The following is a 19910-nucleotide window of genomic DNA, read 5'->3' as shown; positions in this document are numbered from 1 at the left end:
GCACCTCTTAACATGGCTATCCAGTTGTAGCTGGTATAGCTGTTGGGTACCCATAGAATCTCCCTTCTGACACAGAATCATCTAATATTTCAATCTGGAACTCTTCACGATTTATCTTTGTATTGGACTCCGAATGCTTCCCACAGTGCCTGGCATAATACCTAATCAATAAACAGCTGTTGACAATACAAGTATACGTTTCAGAGGGACTAATAAGGGAAAGTTCAACACAATGGTGGGTGTGCCTATTTTTAAGCTCAGCATTCTGTGTCCAGTAGTAAGTTAATACACTTAGAGATCCAGATTTTTTCATCGTGGGCTACTGCCAAATTATCCTTCAAAAAGTTTACCCCAACTGAAATGCCCATGATGAGGTTCCAACAATTTATGTACGTGCCTTACCTATACAACAGCACTGTCCATCAAATATACAGTGTGGGTCATAGATGTGAACCTGGGTGGCTCGGTGAGATTAAGCCCTGCATTGGGCTCCGTGCTGACAGCATGGTGCCTGCTTGGGATTCTCTCTCTCCCTCTCTCTGCCCGCTCTTGCACTCATGTTCTCTCTCTCTCTCTCTCAAAAGAAACAAACAGTTTTTAAAAAGTAAAAATAAACAAGTGAAAATAATTTCATGACATTTTATTAACCTAATTTATATCCAATATACTATGTAATTTCAACATATGATCCCTACAAAAATTATTAAGGACATATTTTACATTTCTTTTGTGCTCAATCTTAGAAACCCAGTGTACATTTTACACTTAGAACACACCTCAGCTTGGATTGGCCACATTTCCAGTGCTTGATAGCCACACACATCCTTATCAAACTAGACAACACAGGTCTAGAATGTCCTTGAGGACAGAGGCTGCTTCCTTCAGCCCTACACATTCCACGGTGATTTAAGTGCCACAAGCATGCTAAAATCAAATGTGGAAAAGCACCAAGCACAATGCTTGCTGCATAGAAAGGGTTCAACAGCGGCTCCCTTTCCTTTACATGCAACAGACACTCAAATGCTTCTGGGATTGAACTTCCAACGTGGAAATGGTGCTTCAGGATTAAGGCCATCAAGCTTTCTTTGCTCTGCTCTCTCCAAGGACACTTGTGACCTTAATGTGGCTTCAGGGCATGTGTTCCTAATATAAGAATATTCTAGCTACCAATAAACGAACCCAACTACACAGAAATAATAATTTCTTAAATAAATAAAATAGTATCCTGGTCTTCATCAGTCCCAGTGAGTTTGATTTCCAGCAGATATGCAGGGTTCATTCACCCCTGGCTGAATTAATGATAGTGCATTTTGGAAGCTGCAGAGCTAAAAAAAGATTCAGGAAGCGAGAACCAGGCTGGAGCCAATCTCAAACGGCTGGTCAGACAGACCCTCCATTACTGGGTCGGGGATTTATAAAGCAACTGAGACACAGAAGCCGTTACTTGGGCCTTGAATTCTCAAGGAATTAGAATAGAGCAAAGAAGTAAGAATGCTAAAAATGCTTAACATAATTAATTATTATTTAAGAATTCAAAAGGCATTTCAGAATCGCTTATGCCTCAAAACATTATAATCGTAAATTTATGTTGGATGGTACCATAAAAATTATGATTTAAACATTCGTGTTGTTTGAGCTTCTGTGATTTTGATTACATACTCAAATGCATATATTATATATATATCTGATATATATATATATATTATATACATATATACATATATATGATATATATATATTAGATATATACATATATACACATATATATACATATATATAGATAGATATATACATATATAAATACCCAATTAGTAGTCCATCCAAAATAACTGAAGGGATATATATATATATATATCTGATATATATATATATCTGATATCACATATATATGATATAGGTATATATATCTATATCTATATCACATATATAATACAAAGCTCAACCTGACAAAATTTCAACTGGAATAGGTAACATGGGAATTTCTCTACCAATTCTGGTCTCCCATGCAAATATTCTAGCCAGGCAAATATATCTTACAATACATGCATTGCCTTGTGGTTATGTCTCCTGCTAATTAAACCCTTTATTCATAAGTCATCATTGCCTTAAATCTTCCATTCTCTGTCCATCCATTCTTTGTTCCTTATACATTCACCCAAGGCATCCATCTAGCCCTTCACTGAACAAGCAGTCATGGAATGCACATCCCCAGTACACCACAGAGAGTAAGAAAATGTGGTCTTGGCCCCGGGGAAGCTCACAGTTGAATTCTCACAGCTCATTCTGCTTTTCCACTGCGAGTCTCTCTCTGAGATGCCCAAGGCTGCAGGTCTGTGCAGAAGTACCTACTAACAGGAACCTGGCTAGGGTTTTACGGACTCTGTATACAGTAAACTAGGCTGTCTGGTGAATTTCCTTCCTTAGAATATGGTCATCTGTGTTCAACACAGACTGACTTTCCAAATTAGATATGTTGAAACGGCCTATCTGCACTGAGTGTTTTTACCCTTTTTTCTTAAGATCAAATGACTTTCTGTTGGCAATTCCTGCTGGGGTTTTTTTTCCATTAAATAAATACCTGGGTGCCCCCAAGTGGCTGATGCTTCTCTCACACTGTAAGAACTGAGGACGAAATGCAGCAACCAAGAAAAACCTCACAACCATAATATTAACCTAAGTGAGAAGGGGATGAATTTAATAAGCACCAGGAAAGGAACCTAAAGTCTATTTGCATACTATAATGTATCTGATGTCAACAGGCCCAGAAAAAAAAATTAAGGATATTTTTCCCTTTTCAATGTTCATGGTAGGGTCTTCATGGATGTGGTGGTTGACGTTCACGGTACGGTGTGTATTTCAGGGAGGGGGCAGTGGTGTTTCCAGTATAAACCGCACAGGCTGATACAGGGTGAGGGCAGACTCTTCCTATGAGGCAGCAAATTCATTGGGCCTGAATTTTGATTTGGGAAAAGGGAATACCTTTTCTTTCATTATCGAATGAAATTCAGATAATACAAGAACAAATTTGGACTAAAAAAAGAGAAAACAATTTTTTTAATTATTATCACTGCCAGCCTGAAGAACAAAAGGAACCTTTGTGTTTGTGAGTGCGCCTGTGTTTTCTCTGTGTGAGGACTAAAAGAAGGATGCCGATGGGTGATAGACATAAACAGGATTATCAGTTTACCAACTGCTGAGAAACCAGGTCAGGCCCACAGGCTGACAACACCAGGGAGGCGGCACGGATGAACTTTCCCTTAATGCACAGGAGGCTCTGATCACTCATACAGCTGAATCCATTCAGTCAAGAAACCAAGCAGTTTGCCTCTGCTTTTCTAACTTCCCAAATAAGAACAAAACCCGGCAGACACAAACAACATAGCAACAAACAGAACAAAACAACAAACTTTGATTACACATTCTTTGAATGGTTCTAAAAAAACTTTTCATGTCTCCTGAACACTGACCCGGGAAAGTACCATCAAAATGAGGATGAAACTCAGTTCAGTCCTAGACAAAAATAGCTTTGACACATTTGCTGATCTGTGGTTCTCCACATACACAAAAACACATCACCCCCGAGGACGCTCCCACTTCCTAGAGTTCTATTTATATACTTCTACTGCCAAGTCCAAGGTTCTGTCTGCACTTAAATTCTCTGTGGCCATTTATAGAGGTTGGTTTGCATCCATTAGTAAGACTGCTTATTTGAATTTTATTTCTTCGATCCAGTATCTACTGAATACCTGCTCTCTGTTATGCACTCTGCTAGGCACTGGGGATTCAAAAATGAGTAAGACAGATACTGTCCTCAAAAAGCTGGCAAACTCATGAAGGAGGCTGCCTATGGGGCCCAACAACAAAAGTATGCTGTGCACCCACAAAGCTGTGCATGAAAGGGCTGTGTGAACAACAGAGGGGGGCAGAAGTGATCTAGCATGCAGGAAAAATGGGTGGTCAGGGAAGACTCCAGGAAAGCATGGGATATTTTTATCTGTAAGTGGACAAGGGAGGAAGGGCATCTTATTCAAAGAGCCCTAAGGCTAGAGAGTACATGGCATGGTCTGGCCCTGAGAATCTTGGCACAGAGCGGAGAAAGAACGAAGTAGAGAGGATGTGTGTATAAAGCCACGTGACTGCCACATTAAGAAAGATCTTGCTATGGTCTGATTGTTTGTGTCCCTGCCAGAACTCAGATGTTGAACTTATAACCACCAAAGATAAATGGACGTAGGAGGTGGGACCTTTGGGAAGTTCTTAAGTCACACACTTTTTTTTAGATCGGTCACTCATGCATGCAACAATTCTTTATCAGCACTATATGCCAGACATGGTACTAGACGTTATACTGGAGACAGCACAGCAAACAAAGCACAGCACCTTCTCTAAGGGGGCTGTCATTGTTGGCAGCAGTGGGGAGGGAGGCTGCAATAGCAAACATACAGCATAGAGCTCAGAAGAAAGAGCAGAGCAAGTAATGGAGCAGGACAAGGTCCTAGTTTGGAAAGATGGCCAGGGAAGGCCTCTCTGGTAGGTTATGTTTAAGCAGAGAGGAAGGATATAAACCACATCGCAGTGGGAACCCTTCAATTCATATCTCATTAACTGCAGCAACATTCACTGCCCTTCTCAGAATCTATGTCCACTAAGGTCTATGACCTTAGTAATTTTGTTCCCATCTGCTGTTAAACCAGCCCCCAAGAAGATCTGGGTTCCTCATGGAATGTTCAGATGTGTTCTCAAAACCTGTAGTCTGTTCCCTCCTGCAAATCCACAGTTATGAAATCTCCACTCATGGGTTATACTAGCTCTGGCAATTTCGTGCCTCCTGGGCTCGCAGGGACTTTACCAATCCCTCCACCCACCTGACCACAAGGTTTCTGAGAAAGTCTCATTGGACACTAGCTTGGCACCGAGTAAAGTTCAATAAATATTTGCTGAACAAATGAACGAAAGGCCCGATTCTGAATTACATCTGAGGGAATAATATACTTAAATTTGGTAGAAAATCCCATAATGAAGACTTTATGTGTATTCTTTCCACAAAATTAAGCCCAAACATTTGTCACTCTGCTCTTCCCAAAAGTCACCAATTTCTTTTTTCAAGTGAATTTAAATCAGATAACAGAACTAAGTTTTTCAAATTCTCCACTGTCTAAAGATACTCACATCTATATTTAATACAAAAGAAATATGGCAGTTCTGGAATTAGTGGTAATTAATACAAAACTTGGTGAATATACTAAAAATCACTCTAAAAAGGTGAACTTTATCATATGTCAACCATATATGAATAGAACTATTATTTTACAAAACAATATAGAGGACTCTTCCAATAATAGATTAGTGAGCATCTGATCAGTAAAAACAAATCTGCAATGCTAATTTTTCCTATAGTTACAAAAGCTATTATTAGCTTGAATAAAGAATGAAAGGCACATTCATATCTCTATCTACAAAAAGACAAAAAAGGTACAGGTGAGAAAAATAATTAGTGCTATGAAAGAAACTGGACATCTTGCCATTAGTTTTAAAAGCAAATTTTAAGTTCTGTTAACTCTGATGAGTTCACAGTGGCTGATGAGCCTCAAAGCCCTTTACTTGCTTAATGAAAACATCAAAAATAAAGTCTTAACTATCTATAACAAACAGAGAGGGAAAATAATTAAAATGCACAAAACCAGGCTCTCATTGGCTACCAATGATGGTATCAGTCCACCTTCTTCCAGAATATCAGAAATGAGGAAACACCCCAGCTCTCTCGCTCTAGGTGACAATTAAATTGTGGCATTCGATGACTTTGTGATGTGTCTACTTGGCTAGCCTAAATACATGCCCCCAAATTACCTTTCTTGTATGTTTCCAGCATGAGTTGGTGGCCACGGATATTCCCTCACGAGTGCTAGAAGAAAGAAGCGAGGCAGCAGCCTTTTTAAAGCAAGCACACACCTTTTCCCAGTTATTCAGTCAATTACTAATTTAGTGCTGCTGTGAAGGGATTGTGCAGATGTATGTAATCAGTTGAATTTAGTCAAAGGAAATACTGAGTGGGACTGACGTAATTAGCTGAAAGCTCTAAAAAAAAAAAAAAAAAAAGACTTAAACCCTTCCTGAATTCAGAGACTCCAAGCATTAGCTCCTGCTCTTGGGGTTCCAGCCTGGTCATGATACACTCTTCTTGACTGCCTGAATTTCAAGACCTATGGATTTTAAGCATGCTTAGCAAGCCCCACAACTGAGTAAGCCAATTCCTTATAATAAATCCCTTAATCCATGTAACCCACTGGCTCTGTCACTAAAGAATCTGACTATTCCATAAGCTCTCTCCCAATCTCATGCAATGGGAGAACAGAAGATTGGAGGTGAATTAATTTTAAAAAATGAGTTTTATAATAATTTAGAGATGGAGTGAATTAAACACAATGCCACAGCTAGGCCAGTGTGCCTCAGCTCTGGCCAATGAGATACAAGTAAGGAGTCCTGGAACTCTGAGGCATGAGACAGCAGGCCCATCTTCCCCTCTTCACCCTCTGCCTGCTCTGTAAACATGAGGTTTGGCGCTCCAGCAGCCATCTTGGACAAGGGCCATAACCTGGAGAGAGCAGACTGGAGAGCTGGAGAGAGCCACCAGCTGGGGGTGCCCACAACCATCAGGCCAGCTCACAACTGCCTGCTTCCAGGCTGCTCTTACAGGACACGTAAAGTCACTATCTCGGGTGGGTCTCTGATACTTGTAGCTAAACACAATATCTAACTGATCCAAGGACTTTTTTCTCCAGTTTTCCTCTTCCCAGAGCAGTAAACTAACACATTCATGCTGGTGCATTAGAAGGAATAGCTATATTTAATTCCACCGCTATGTGCATGGAGACACATAAGTGTTTAAGAGGATTAGAGCGGACAAACAGTTACAGGGCAGGTCCATCTTTATTTCTCCGTGCTTCTATGCTCTGGCAAAAGAATACGAGAACGTTTTCACAGTCTGCACTAAATGTCTTCACGAAGCCACTAACTTTCATTCCCATAGAGTAGAATTTCATATGGCGAGCCTGTGGTCACATCCAAATCCACTTATTCGACACATTTGTGATGTAGAAAATTCACTCTACTATCCCTTTAGATAGGCTCTGCCTTTTCATGTTGGAGTCATCTAACGTCTCCCAAACCAACAACCCTTGAACGTGCCTGGAGTCGATTCTTTGCTGAATGGAAACCACACGGTCATTTCAAAGCCTATAATTCCGTTCAGTAGCACTGGGCTTTTGGGATGTTCATGAACATAACCACGAAGGGTCGCACACACTTTTGGTGGTGGCCTTGCCTGCTTGAGCTCTACCATGTCACTCTCTCAGGGTGAAAAACTGCCTGACATACCACACAGATGACAAATGTGAGAGAAAAAAAAAAATATCAGGCCCATGACCAAAGGGAAAATGAAGTGATTAATATGGAAAACACAGCAAGAAACATCAAACAGGAAAAAGTTGACATTTCCCTTTAGCTTAAAGTAAGTTTGTTTGCTCCTCACACGGACTATAAAAGGCCGGATCAAAGTATTGACGTGGTGCAAAAGTGTCAGAGGTCTTCCTGACCCTGGGTCGTTTATGATACTGCAGAGTCTCTGACTCCTTTTTTTCAGAGGGAGGAAAGGAGTTGAGTTAACATAATCATAAGTCTGAATAGATAAACTTGGGAAACTGTAAGTGTGAACACAATGGGCCAAACTGTTCCCAGCATGAGCCACAACGGTGGTGCCTCAGGTCCTTTGTGCCATTTCCTTCCGTTCAGTTGCCTGGACATTCCTCCCTGTCTGGTTCTGGGGCCCCTCACCCCTGACACCACTCCTGAACACTGGTGTTCCTTGGGGTTCTGAGCTCTGGCTAGTCTACCTGTCAATGTCTCCCATTCACCATTCTCACAGGAGAGGTGTTTGTCTCCATCATGGCTTCACCCGCTTTACTACTCTCAATATCGCCATTTCTTTCCTCTCTTTCTCCCAAATGTCCACAACCCACTGAACTTATTGTTCCGGAGGCACCTAGTTTATCAAGTTCAAAACTGAGCACAATTCAAATATGCCTCACACCTCAATTGCATCCTCTTTCCCTTTCCCACAGCCCGGCCACACATGCACCGCCCTCCATATTCCACACCTCAGTTACTGGCACCACCGTGCACCCAAAGGCCATTACCACACTTGCATCTACTCTACCTTACTTTTCTACTAAGAGTAGTGGGGGCTGGATGACCCAAAAATGAAATTCATCCGTCTGTGTGGATGGATCAGGGGGCTCCTGGCCTTCAGGCCTTCATCTGCACCAGCTAATCTGCAAGGGGAGAAGGGGGCCTTTGGACAGGGAGACCGCTGTGACTTCTGGGGGCCAAACCAGGAGAGGGAAAAGGGGCTGCAGTCAGCAGCTGCTTGAAGAAATGCAGAAGGCTATCTTCCCCCTTGCCTCTGTGAGTCACGGAAAAACACACCCAGCAACTTCAGGCTCCTTGACACAAATTTATGCAAGGCATGTGAGGCACACACCAGGTTCCAAAATCTTTCTAGTGTCTCCTCCCCCAGATTTGCAAACAGGAAAATAAGGCCTGGCACATGGCTTCCTTGGCATGGATCCCAGGCTCCAGGAAGGCACCCACAGCTATGGCAGGGGTAGGGATTCACCCTCAAATCCTTTTGGCCCATGGTCATCAACAAAGAAGCCAAAGCCAAAGACAGCCAAGGACACAAGCTCTGTAAGCACAGGTAAGATATCTCTAACATTCCCAGAGTACCTGGAGGAGACTTAATAAAGGTCCTACATATCCACATTTGAACACAGACCAGTAAAATTTGCATTGTCTCTATTAACCTGACTTCATTTGAATCCTCGTGCCGGTAGAGTCTGAAGACATTCTCCCCGTCTGTGTTCTGCTTTTCATACCTACTATAACTCAGATGCTTTTTCCCTACACCCCCTTTCAAAGTATTTCTACAGATCGCTACCGAAGTGATCTTCTAAAATTATAACTCCAGTCATGTGCTAGGCTGGCTCATCCCGGCTCCTGAGAACTCATTGGTAAATTTTCAAAAATGTTATGAATCAGTTGTTAAATATAACATTTATGAAAGACTAAATTATATAAACTTACAGTGAAATAAATTATATTAAACCCAAAGATAGTAAGTCCTTAAAATGCATCACTTCTTGACTACTTTAATTCATTTCGCTAAGATCTATGACCTTGAGGTTATTTAGATCTATGTTGCCCACATGTGAAAATACCATGAAACGTGCTACAGCAACTTGAAGTTGGCTGTCATGGGAGGGTTTTCACATGGACACTGACAAACCCTATAAATCATAGTCTGATTTTTGTTTTGTCGATTGTCTAGCCTTAAAAAACTGGTGGAGTGGGGGCACCTGGGTGGCTCAGTCAGTTAAGCGTTCAATTTCAGCCCAGGTCATGAGCTCACGGTCCATGAGTTCGAGCCCCGCGTTGGGCTCTGTGCTGACAGCTCAGAGCCTGGAGCCTGCCTTGGATTCTATGTTCCTCCCTCTCTATGCCCCTCCCCGACTCGTGCTCTATCTCGCTCTGTCTCTCAAAAATAAATAAATGTTAAAAACAATTTTTTTTAAACTGATGGAGAAAATGTTAATATGTGGTGCCTGTAGTAACTATGTTGTGAATTAAATGAAAAGTTAAGGAAATAATTCTTCTAATACTATCCAATTCACAAAGATGCATAATGAACAAGTGAAGGTCTGGGATATGCCTTCATTGTTTCACTTTGATCTTACTCCATACTGTAACAGGAAAAAATCAACTACCCTCTTTTATCAATTGTAATCATAGGTTGGCTATAAATACAAGAGTTCAGCATAAACCCAACAGAAACCTGTCAGACTCAATTAGCTAAACGGACTTTACGATCAAGAAAATTGTATGTTTTATTATTTATTTGTAAATTGTGTGCTACACAACCTTTATGTGAGGACATTTTAAAACAGACATATATACATACGTATGTATACACACATGCACATTTATTTTTCTGTAGAGCTGGTTGTTAAACATTTACCAGCACACCACTGCAGAAATCTGACTAGGTGATTCCTTTGTTTAAAATCCCTTGATAGCTCCCTAGGTCGGCTGCCTTTTATGCTCTGCTTTAAATCCTCTCAAACTCACCTCGTATTCCTGCCATTGTGATGGCAGCCAGTCCCACGAAGAATCTGGCCAGCTTCGTTTAAGTGCAACCTGACAGGGCCTCTCCAGCCCAGGCTTCTCCAATACTGCCTCATGAGGTGCCCGGGGGAACCCACCTAGCAGTCAGGCTAGGGGTAGCCAGTGAAAAAGTGGAGCTGCCTTTAATCAACGGGAGACAAGAAATCGATAAAAGCTTCTCCCTTCACCTTCTCCAGGTGAGCTGCGCTGACATACATTTCATAAGACTTCTCCTGAGACGATCCCCTGGAATCAAGCAATCAGTTGCCCCTGGCAATAGCCAACGCCATAATGCCTGCTTCCTGGTATGACTCTCCCTGGTCCCTCACTCCTGCTCCCAGAGAGCATTCCCAATTAAACTGCTTCACACAGACATTCCTACAGGATAGAGCCCACGCTCCTTATCTGAACAGTAACGCCCTTCTGAAACGGGGCCTCCAGCTACCTCTCCCGCTTCATTTCCTAGCATGTCACACCCTGGTCACAAAGAATACACATACTCTTTTCCATCTCTGATGCTTTGCTCATGCTGTTCCCTGCTTAGAATTCTAGGGGCATGCAGAGAGGCATAAAATTCTGTAGTTTACTATATCCACAACCTTACAAATGAAGAAATTGAGACCCAGAGTAGAAAGGTCTGGCCCAAGGTTTTCAATGGCTAATTTAAGACAGATCTGAAAGCTGTCCTGGTTTGTATGGGCTTCTGCTTCTGGTTCCTACTGTGTCCATGAATAGCTACGTTCTAGTCCTGAAAGTCTACTGAATCGTTTCCTCTTTCAACCTCCCAAAATACACGGGTTTCCATTCCCTTTAAACTACTACTTTTTATTGCCTGAGCCATTTTATCTCTCACTAAAGAAACAGATAGTAATTGACTTTTACTCAGTGATTCAGTCCAGTTCCTCAAACATTTGCTGGCCCCTTTATACAATCACTCATGATGAGTGCAGTGAGAAACACAAAAATGAATCAGACATGTTCTTTACTCAAAAGGAGTTTATGATCCAGAGGAAAAAGAGGCTTGTGCACAAATATACCAGTATATGCTGTGAGTATTATAATAGGAGAACAAGCCAACAAGATTTAAAATATCTACTATAGTTATTTAAAATACATGCATAGAATTACAAGAAGAAAATGTCCACATGCATAGTATATAAAATAGGAGAAAGACATACTTAGAAAACTTTAAGCAAAACTATAAGTTCAAAAAGAAGACTACTTACAGATGTAAATATTTTCGAGTCAATGATTATCCAGGATCAACCAATTAGCAAATATATTAATTAGTGCCTATTACATACAGGCCATTTGCTTTTCACACAAATACATTCTGTGATGTTCAGACAATAAGCAACCAAAACATTGATTACAATCAAACAAAAAGAGACCTTTAAAAAGGCATCTGGTCCAGCGCCCTCCTAAAGAAACCAAGGTTCCACCTGTTCGTTTTCTTATCCAATCTATTTTCCCTGAGGGATCTATCTGTCCACACTCCTTCTTCCGCAACAACTCAGACTTGAATCCTCAGTCTCTCTTGACCTTTCCGCCTCCCTCATCCCCAGCAGCCAATCAACTCCCACATCTATGACTTGTGCATACATCCATCCCACCACTGTATCCTTCCCACCTTCACGCTCTTCAGCTCCACTCCTGCTTGGAGATCGAGCTGCCCCAATAATTCCTGAAACCACTGTCACTTCCAAAGCCATTCATCACAATGCCAGAGGTGGTGCCATTCTTAAGCATGGCTCTGATCATGCTGTTCCCTTGCTGACAAGATCCAAAAACCAAAAACATGTTTAGTTTAACTTTCTAGCTCTCTCATTCTCATTCTCTCATTCTCTCATTTCTCTCAGAAACAATTCCATCTGTTTCTGGTTGTTGTTCCCCCACACCAACACTCAGCCCACCGATGCTAGACTCTCCCTAGCTCCCACACACATCCTCGCATCAAAGGACTGGGATGGTGCCATCCCCCAAATGCCCTACCTGTCAAGGCTTTATCCACTTGCCAAGATCCTGCTTGATCTCTCTTGCTTCCATTAGGTCTTCTTAGATCTCCAGTTCATTCATCTTTTGATCCACTTCTCCACACCCTGTTGTCCACATTACTTGTACTTATTTCACAGCATTAATCTTTGAATTGTGGTTACTGATGTGTCAGCTAAACCATTAGGTCAGTGGTTCTCAAATCATGGTCCCCAAACCAGCAGCATCAGCATCATCTGGGAACTTGTTAGAAATGCAAATTTTCTGCCCAGCCCAGACCTACTGAATCAGAAACTCTAGGGTGAGGCTCAGCACTCCGTTCTGATGAGCCCTCCAGGGGATTCTGATGCGCAGTGGAGTGTGAGAACCACTGAACTAGACCGTAAATCCCCCGAGGGTAGTGACTAGGACTACAGTTCATTTATCCCAGCTCTGGAGGAAGGGCCTGAAACAGACAAGAGCACTAGTGGAATTTCCGGAAATAAATTGCCCAGGGTCACACTAAGTCAGTTGCAGAGACAAAACAAGAATTCAGGGGTATCGTGAATATCAGACCATGGTTCTTTCCAGCATGGCCACAGTCTCTAATTGTGAATATAGACCATTTAAGTTCACGCATAAATACCCACGTGTTGCAGAAAATGCACTTAAATTACCTAAGAATGACAAATTGTACAATTAACAAATCAGGTCATTTTTGATCTGTAACTTCAAAAGGATGAGTTAGTGGAGCTAGTCAAGAAGGCTGACTTAGAGATGTCCTGCTTGTATGAAAGGAGAGATCCTGCAGGAACTGAAGAATAATCAGCCACTGAATCTGTGTTCCTCAAACATCTCGCAGGACTGAAAAAGTAAATTATGCTCACCGAATGGCTTTAGAGGCAGACTCAGGAGACTGTCTTTTTAAAAACGTACCCTATTGTAGCTATCTTTCTTTTAAATGCATTTTTCAAGTAAGCAGCTTTTGACCAAAACATCTGCAAATATCTTAACAATATGAAAAAAAGCTGGCATTTACTAATGTGAATAAGTTTTTATATTTCTCATTTATTTTGGGCCTCCTATTTAAAATTGACTAAAGTTGGCTACATTTTTTTTTTAATGTTTATTTTTGAGAATGAGAGAGACAAAGAGTGAACGGGGGAAGGGCAGAGAAAGAGAGAGACACAGAATCTGAAGCAGGCTCCAGGCTCTGAGCTATTAGCACAGAGCCCGATGCAGGGCTCAAATTCACAAACTGCAAGATCATGACCTGAGCCGAAGTTGGACGCTTAACCAACTGAGCCACCCAGGCACCCTGAAGTTGGCTACATTTTTTGAGAGCTTATTCTTTTTCTTTCAATCTTTAGAATCCTTAAAGGCTTCTTTCTCAAGTGCCGTTCTTCCTTATGTTTCGTGATGGCTGTCATGTGAGCCATCACGTGGGAAAACCCATTTTCCATTTTTTTCATGACTCGCTTGTAAAATGATAGATAAATGGAAGTATCACTGACCCCTTAAAATGTGAAACCTAAAGAAACTTTAAAGAGAAGGGGAAAGTGCTCAGGCTACTGAGTCCAGGTAACCTCACCCACACATGAGTAAGATTGTCCTTTTGTTATATAATCAGCAAAGGCAGGAAAGTGGGCTGGATAAGATCAAAGAGGACCGGTCAATGCTGTAGGAGGCATTGCAGAGCTGAGAAGAGTGTGCTCAGTGAATTAGCATCACTTAAACATCCTCTGCTAATGTAATCCTAAACTCATTTTGGCAGCATTAGGCGGTGGATCTACATTTTGAAGAAAACCAAGCCTCTGTTTTGAGAAACTATGTCCTCAAGCCTAACCTCTGAGGAGAAGAGGCTTCAGGGTAGCTGGTGAGGCCACAGGCTAATTCAGGGCCTAAAGACCCTCAGTTGAGGGGGTGGGGAGTGTCACCATCCTCCCTGCCCTGGGGCAGTGACACCTCCCTTGCACATCAGCTCTGAGGGCTGTGGTGAAGAGACTCCAAAGCTAAAGAAGCCTAGGCCTTATGTAAAACCGTGTCTCTCCATCCCTGCCCCACACCCAGCTTGATCTGTGTGCTATGATGAAGAAGAGAAATTATATTCATTGTTTCTGGTCATTCCTGCTCATTGAACACATGGTCATTTTAGTTATGGACAAATTTCATAGCCTCTCTAGGTCCTTGGCCCTAGGAAATCACCGTGTAAGGAAAATTTTACTACCTAGAAGTAATCAGATGAATCAGTAAGTCTATGACTTAGTGAAGAAACAAATAAATGGAGAAAAAAAATCCTGGGTGGAATCAAAAGACAGTATGAATATAGGCACCAGTTTGATTAGAAAGAATGAGAATTGAATGTCTGATCTGGCTGTGTTAAAATATTTTTTTTTAAGTTTATTTATTTACTTTGAGAGAGTGTGAGTGAGGGAGGGGTAAAGAGAGAGGGAGAGAGAGAGAGAGAGAGAGAGAGAAACCCAAGCAGGCTCCACACTGTCAGCACAGAGCCTGATGTGGGATTCGAAGGCACAAAACCATGAGATCATGACCTGAGTTGAAACCAAGAATTGAGAATCGGACACTTAACCAATCGAGCCACCCAGGTGCCCCACTATGTTAAAATAATTCTAATTATAGTCAATCAAGTGAAGTGCTTATCCTTTATGCTTAACTTGTGCTTAATTATCATGCAATACAATAATGACTTCTCAACATGTTCAAAATTAATACTGTTACTCTTTATTTGATTGCAGCAGTAAACCCATCATGCCTCTCTAGCCAGATGTCAAGGTCCAGCTCTGGGCCTATTGCTTGATCCTGCTGGGAACTGACTCATAGGCCTGAGTTCACTTGGCCACTTATGGGATCAGCCATGCTGAGATGGGCCTCATACTCTCTGTAGGAAGACTGAGTCCTCAATGGGGCATCAGAGCACTGGGGCCACATGGGTAGCCCACTCCCCCCGAAACACTAACCAATACCTGGCCCAAATGGCCAGGTCATCTGGTCTCCACATATAATTGCCCCCAATTTGATTTTAAAAAAGGAGAACTTGCCTATGACTAAAACCACTCTCTAAAGTATTTCTGTATGTGTGAACTGGCACAGAAACAAGAATACGTTAAAGCCCTGAATTTTAGAACAAAATTGACTAATGAAATACAAAAGAAAATCTGTAACAGTAAAAGAAGTAAAGGGAATGAAATATTTTTAGGATGCTTTTCCTTTATTTTAAGCCAGGTCCGTAAGCATGTTAGGATATGATAGGCTTTTAGATGCTTTTAAAAAAAGGTGATATATAGGTTTATATACAATTTATTTAATTTTATTCTTCAGCAGAGAAAAATGCTATACATAGGAAATTTGTTTTAGAAAACAGAAAACATGCAAGATTGGCGTGAGGCTTCCTGTAACAAGTCTACCATTCTTCCAGCAGTAAGAAGGGTAAGAAGATGCTGAGTAGCATTTTCAAAGTTTCTATTTAAGGAGAATTTAAAGAAAAAGAGATGGGAAATCCAAACGTTATTCTTAAACCCCTGTACGTTATTCCACATCCTAAAGAATTTTTAAAAAACAAATGACTACAACTTTCCCTATAGCTGATCTCAGCAATAATTTAAAGTACTGAGTGCAAAGTCAGTATACAATAGGGGAAAAAGGTGCCTTTTGACCTCCACCACTCCAAAAAACACCTGAAATACCTACATTTTAACTTTACTCCTGCAAAAAATAAAGAAAAACCTAAGTGACAATTTGTTCTTGTCCTTGATACAATGCGATGAGAGTGGTATTTTACCTCTGTGGTTTTCCTCTCAAAAGCCATGATGCCAGTCTAATCAGGAGAAAAACATCATAAAAGTTACGACCGAGGGACGTTCTACAAAACACCAGTACCCCTTCAAACAGCCAAAGACATCAAAAACACAGAAAAGTCTGAGAAACAATCATCACCAAGAGAAGGCGGAAAAGAAAGGATGTTAGGGGAAAACTAAGGAAATCTGAGTAAGGTATGGACTTTAAGTTAATAATAATGCAGTAATATTAGTTTGTTAATTTTAACAAATGTACCATTCCAATGTAAGATGTTAATAACAGAGGAACTTTGCAACTTTTCTGTAAATCTGGAACAAAAAGCTTATTTTTTGAATGGAAAATATACAAAATTAGTTTTTAATGAGATGCTTTTATAGAAAGTGGGGTTTAGAGAAGTTTCAGAACTCTGCTCTCTGCATTCCAAACCCACCCCAGTTCCAATCCTAGCCTGCCCCTGAAACACAGAGCGGTTTGAAAACCACTATGTGGAAAAACTGGAACATGTTATCATTACCAAGTGCCAGCCCATTCCAGATGGTGGGACAGTCCTGACTCCAGCGGACTGAATGGCTTGGACCACAAGCTCCAGGCAGGCCGAACCACATCTTACCCCCACAAGCACATGCTGAGCACTCAAAGGACTTTGCTTAATAAATTCTCCAATGCCAGCATGAGCAAGAGCCATTGCAAACACGGGGTGATGGCTTTCACTGTCAACTCTGTTAGCCTTCTTGGCAACAGATCTGCAAAAATTACCTCACCATTAGTCAAGCCTGGTGAGATGGGATGGGACAAACCTCTCCCACATGCATTTCTGGTCTCTTGGTGTCTTACAGAGGGATGCACACCCCCTAATTCTCATCACCCCGCCCAAATGGCTCCTGGTAGAACTCAAAAAGACTTTAGGGGAAACAGGAGTTTCCCAAAATTAATCAGGCTTACTTTACATCACTTTTATGTTTTTGTTGCTCCATTCTGTCATAGATCATTCGCCCACAGGGCAAATGGGTGCAGCTGAACCAAATCTTTATAAGCTCTCCGAAAAACGAAAGGTGACCTTCACGTAGAAAGCTACAGATTTTATTTCCCATTGGTCAAGAGTGACCCTTGTTCCAAATGGCAGTCATATCCCCACAAAGAATCATTGCCACAGACATGATAACATCTGCAAGTTCAGAAAAGAACAATTAGGAAAGCAGTCGAGCCATCTGAGAAGCCAGGGTTCACGCTACCATTGTATACTCACATAGCAGTTTGGAGAGGCATCCAGCCGACAAGTAATTAGTGAGCACCTACTACGTGCCGGGCAAGACCCTGATGTCACAGAGTTTACATTCTTTTGTAGAAAACTCCGAATTCAAGAAAACAAGACACAAGGAAGAATTCAGATAGGGCTAAGTGCTGGGATGAAAATAACCCGTAATAAGGGCTCAGAGGGATGAGTCTGTGGGCAAAGCAATGCAGACTGAGTGAGGAAGCAGATTTCATGGTCAGGGAAAGCTTTTGTAGGGAGGTAACGTTTGAACATCTTGTCTTGGACCTAAATGTTAAAAAGATACAAGCCATGCAAGGACTTAGGAGAAGGGTGTTCCAGGCAGAGGGAATGGCGTCATGCAAAGGCCTCCAGGTGGAACCCAATGTGGTATGTTCCAGAAACAGAACCCTCCTGGCAACCCCAAGGGATGGGCAACTGCAGTTCAGAAAGGCAAACACGAAGGCTAACAGAGATAGACCCGGCACCCGCGACTCCCCTGTTAGCCTTCCTGTGCTACACAGAGCTTTCCCCCTAGCCAGGAATCCAGGACTTAACAGAACTGAATTCTGACAAATAGATTTATGGGGCAAAGAGTCACCCTTTGAATGCAGTTTCACAGAAGGAGAATTTGAGGCCAAACATAAAAATCAAAGCTCCCATGTGACCAGGGCCCAGTGGCCCAACTGACCTGACACTAAACAGAGTACATGAGACACCAGAGCTGGGCAGCAAGGGCCCACAGGGCCAAGCAGGTGCATGGAATGGGAACTCACCAAGTAGCCCCCTTCCCCAAGCATCTCAATTTAGTAGGTATGTGATAGAACCTGGGAATCTGAGTTTAAATAGTTCCCAGGTGATTTTGTTTAGACGGACCTTAGAATGACTGTGATGGAGGGTAGGGAGAGGGCATTGGGGGGTGGGGGCTGGGGTGGGAGGGAAGACTAGGGTATGAATAGGGTAGAGTCAGAAAAATCCTACCTATGCAAAAGAGTAGAGTCAAGGATTACATTGAATGCAGTTGTGATCTAAAATGTTTGGAACCAATCACAATCGTACCATGTAATAGAAAAAAGACAGATAAGCACATTGTATAAGTCAGTGTATTTCTTTCCCTCCAACCACATGTCCAATTGAGAACCATCACAGCAGAAAAAAAACTGAGCAAGTCTCTTTGGTCACAGTAAGAAAGAAGGAGGGAGTAAAGAAACTTTAATATTCCACAGGGGTAAAGACAATGGTGTGCTGAGGGCAGGGGAGAAGCCCTAACTGTACTGCTGCCTATTTCCATGGTGTAAATATTCAAACCATGGCCAGTTTCAAGCTCCTAACATGATGTCACTGAACACGCATTTTGAGAAAAGATGGGCAATAGTTACAGCATTTTTGCCATACGGAACCAACAGATGTAAACAACTTCAAGGACTTAAATAACAGTTAGATTTAGTAGAATATAATCAGTAAGTGAGGACTTGTGGTGTTTATTGCCTTTGCTTTCAGTATAACTTATTTAATTCAATAAAACCTAAATCTTAGATAATTTTATTTTTAATAATAGCATCTTTAGGGGTGCCTGGGTGGCTCAATCAGTTGAGCGTCTAACTCTTGATTTCAGCTCAGGTCATGATCCCAGGGTCGTTAGATGAAACTCTGCTTTGGGCTCTGTGCTGAGTGAGGATCCTACTTAAGATTCTCTCTCTCTCTCTCTCTCTCTCTCTCTCTCTCTCTCTCTCTCAATCTCTCCCTCTGCCTCTTTCCCACACTTGTGCTCTCTCTCTCTCTCAAATCATCATCATCATCATCATCATCATCATCATGGCACCTTTAACAACAGGCTCACAAAATCCTGGGACATTTAAAACTCACCTCTCCATATGAGCCAGTTCTAGCACACCTCTGGCAAGAGCTTTGAAAGAGCAGTCCAGTGCCTTTCCTTTCCATTCCTCTTTTTGTGTCTTAGTCTTCTCTTCCCTACCATAAAGATATGGCAGTGCCTTCACATCTACTCCTAGGAGCCCTGGGGTTCCAGACTGAGGGCCAGCTGGTGCCAGGTGGCAGTCAGGGAGGGAAGGCTGGAAGAAGCAGCCAGCTCACTGTTCCCACATAGGAACTGTCAATAAGAACAGCTCTCCTTTTGGGTATTTTACATACTGGGATTTCACAGAAGAGCTCATTCAGAAAAGTGGTTCTTGGGGAGTGGGGAACGGTACCCATCATTTTTTTTAAGTGTGAAAATTTCTGGTCAAAATTATTGACAGTCTCTGCTTCCATTCATGATTTGCGTGGATACGCATTACCCACACCCCTATAAACATTACACTGCCAGCGATGCCCTCCTCACATACAATGGGAAGCTAAAGAACGTGATGGGGAAAAAAAAGGGAATGTGATAAGAAGGGTGTTTTGCCAACATAGCATGAGCTAGTTCACTCTTATCTTGAAAGTATATTGTTCTTCTTAATTGTAAATATATTTTAAAAACACACCCCTAGGGATGCCTGGGTGGCTCAGTCAGTTAAATGACTCAGGTCATGATCTCATGACTCAGTTTGTGGGATTGGGCCCCATGTCAGGCTCTGTGCTGAACATGGAGCCTACTTGGGATTCTCTCTCTCTCTCTCTCTCTCTCTCTCTCTCTCTGCCCCTCCCCTACTCC

The 19910-nt window shown here is 41.9% G+C and overlaps 1 protein-coding gene across 3 annotated transcripts in view; it reads right to left on the bottom strand.

The window, feature by feature from the left end:
- The window catches only part of PLD1 (phospholipase D1), a 209934-nt gene that overhangs the window by 182981 nt on the left and 7043 nt on the right, over positions 1 to 19910 (bottom strand). Inside the window, exon 1 of one of the 3 annotated variants that reach the window (XM_019840111.3) lies at positions 12208 to 12446. The exons of 1 other annotated variant lie outside the window; for it this stretch is intronic. The gene's annotated coding sequence lies outside the window, so the exon portion shown is untranslated. Of the gene's footprint in view, positions 1 to 5847; positions 5956 to 12207; positions 12447 to 19910 lie in introns of those variants that run through there. One more of the 3 variants, XM_045037268.1, reaches the window with a different exon arrangement.

This window comes from Felis catus, chromosome C2, assembly GCF_018350175.1.
Source record: "Felis catus isolate Fca126 chromosome C2, F.catus_Fca126_mat1.0, whole genome shotgun sequence".
NCBI lineage: Eukaryota > Metazoa > Chordata > Mammalia > Carnivora > Felidae > Felis > Felis catus.
This window is presented reverse-complemented; position numbering and strand designations above follow the sequence as displayed.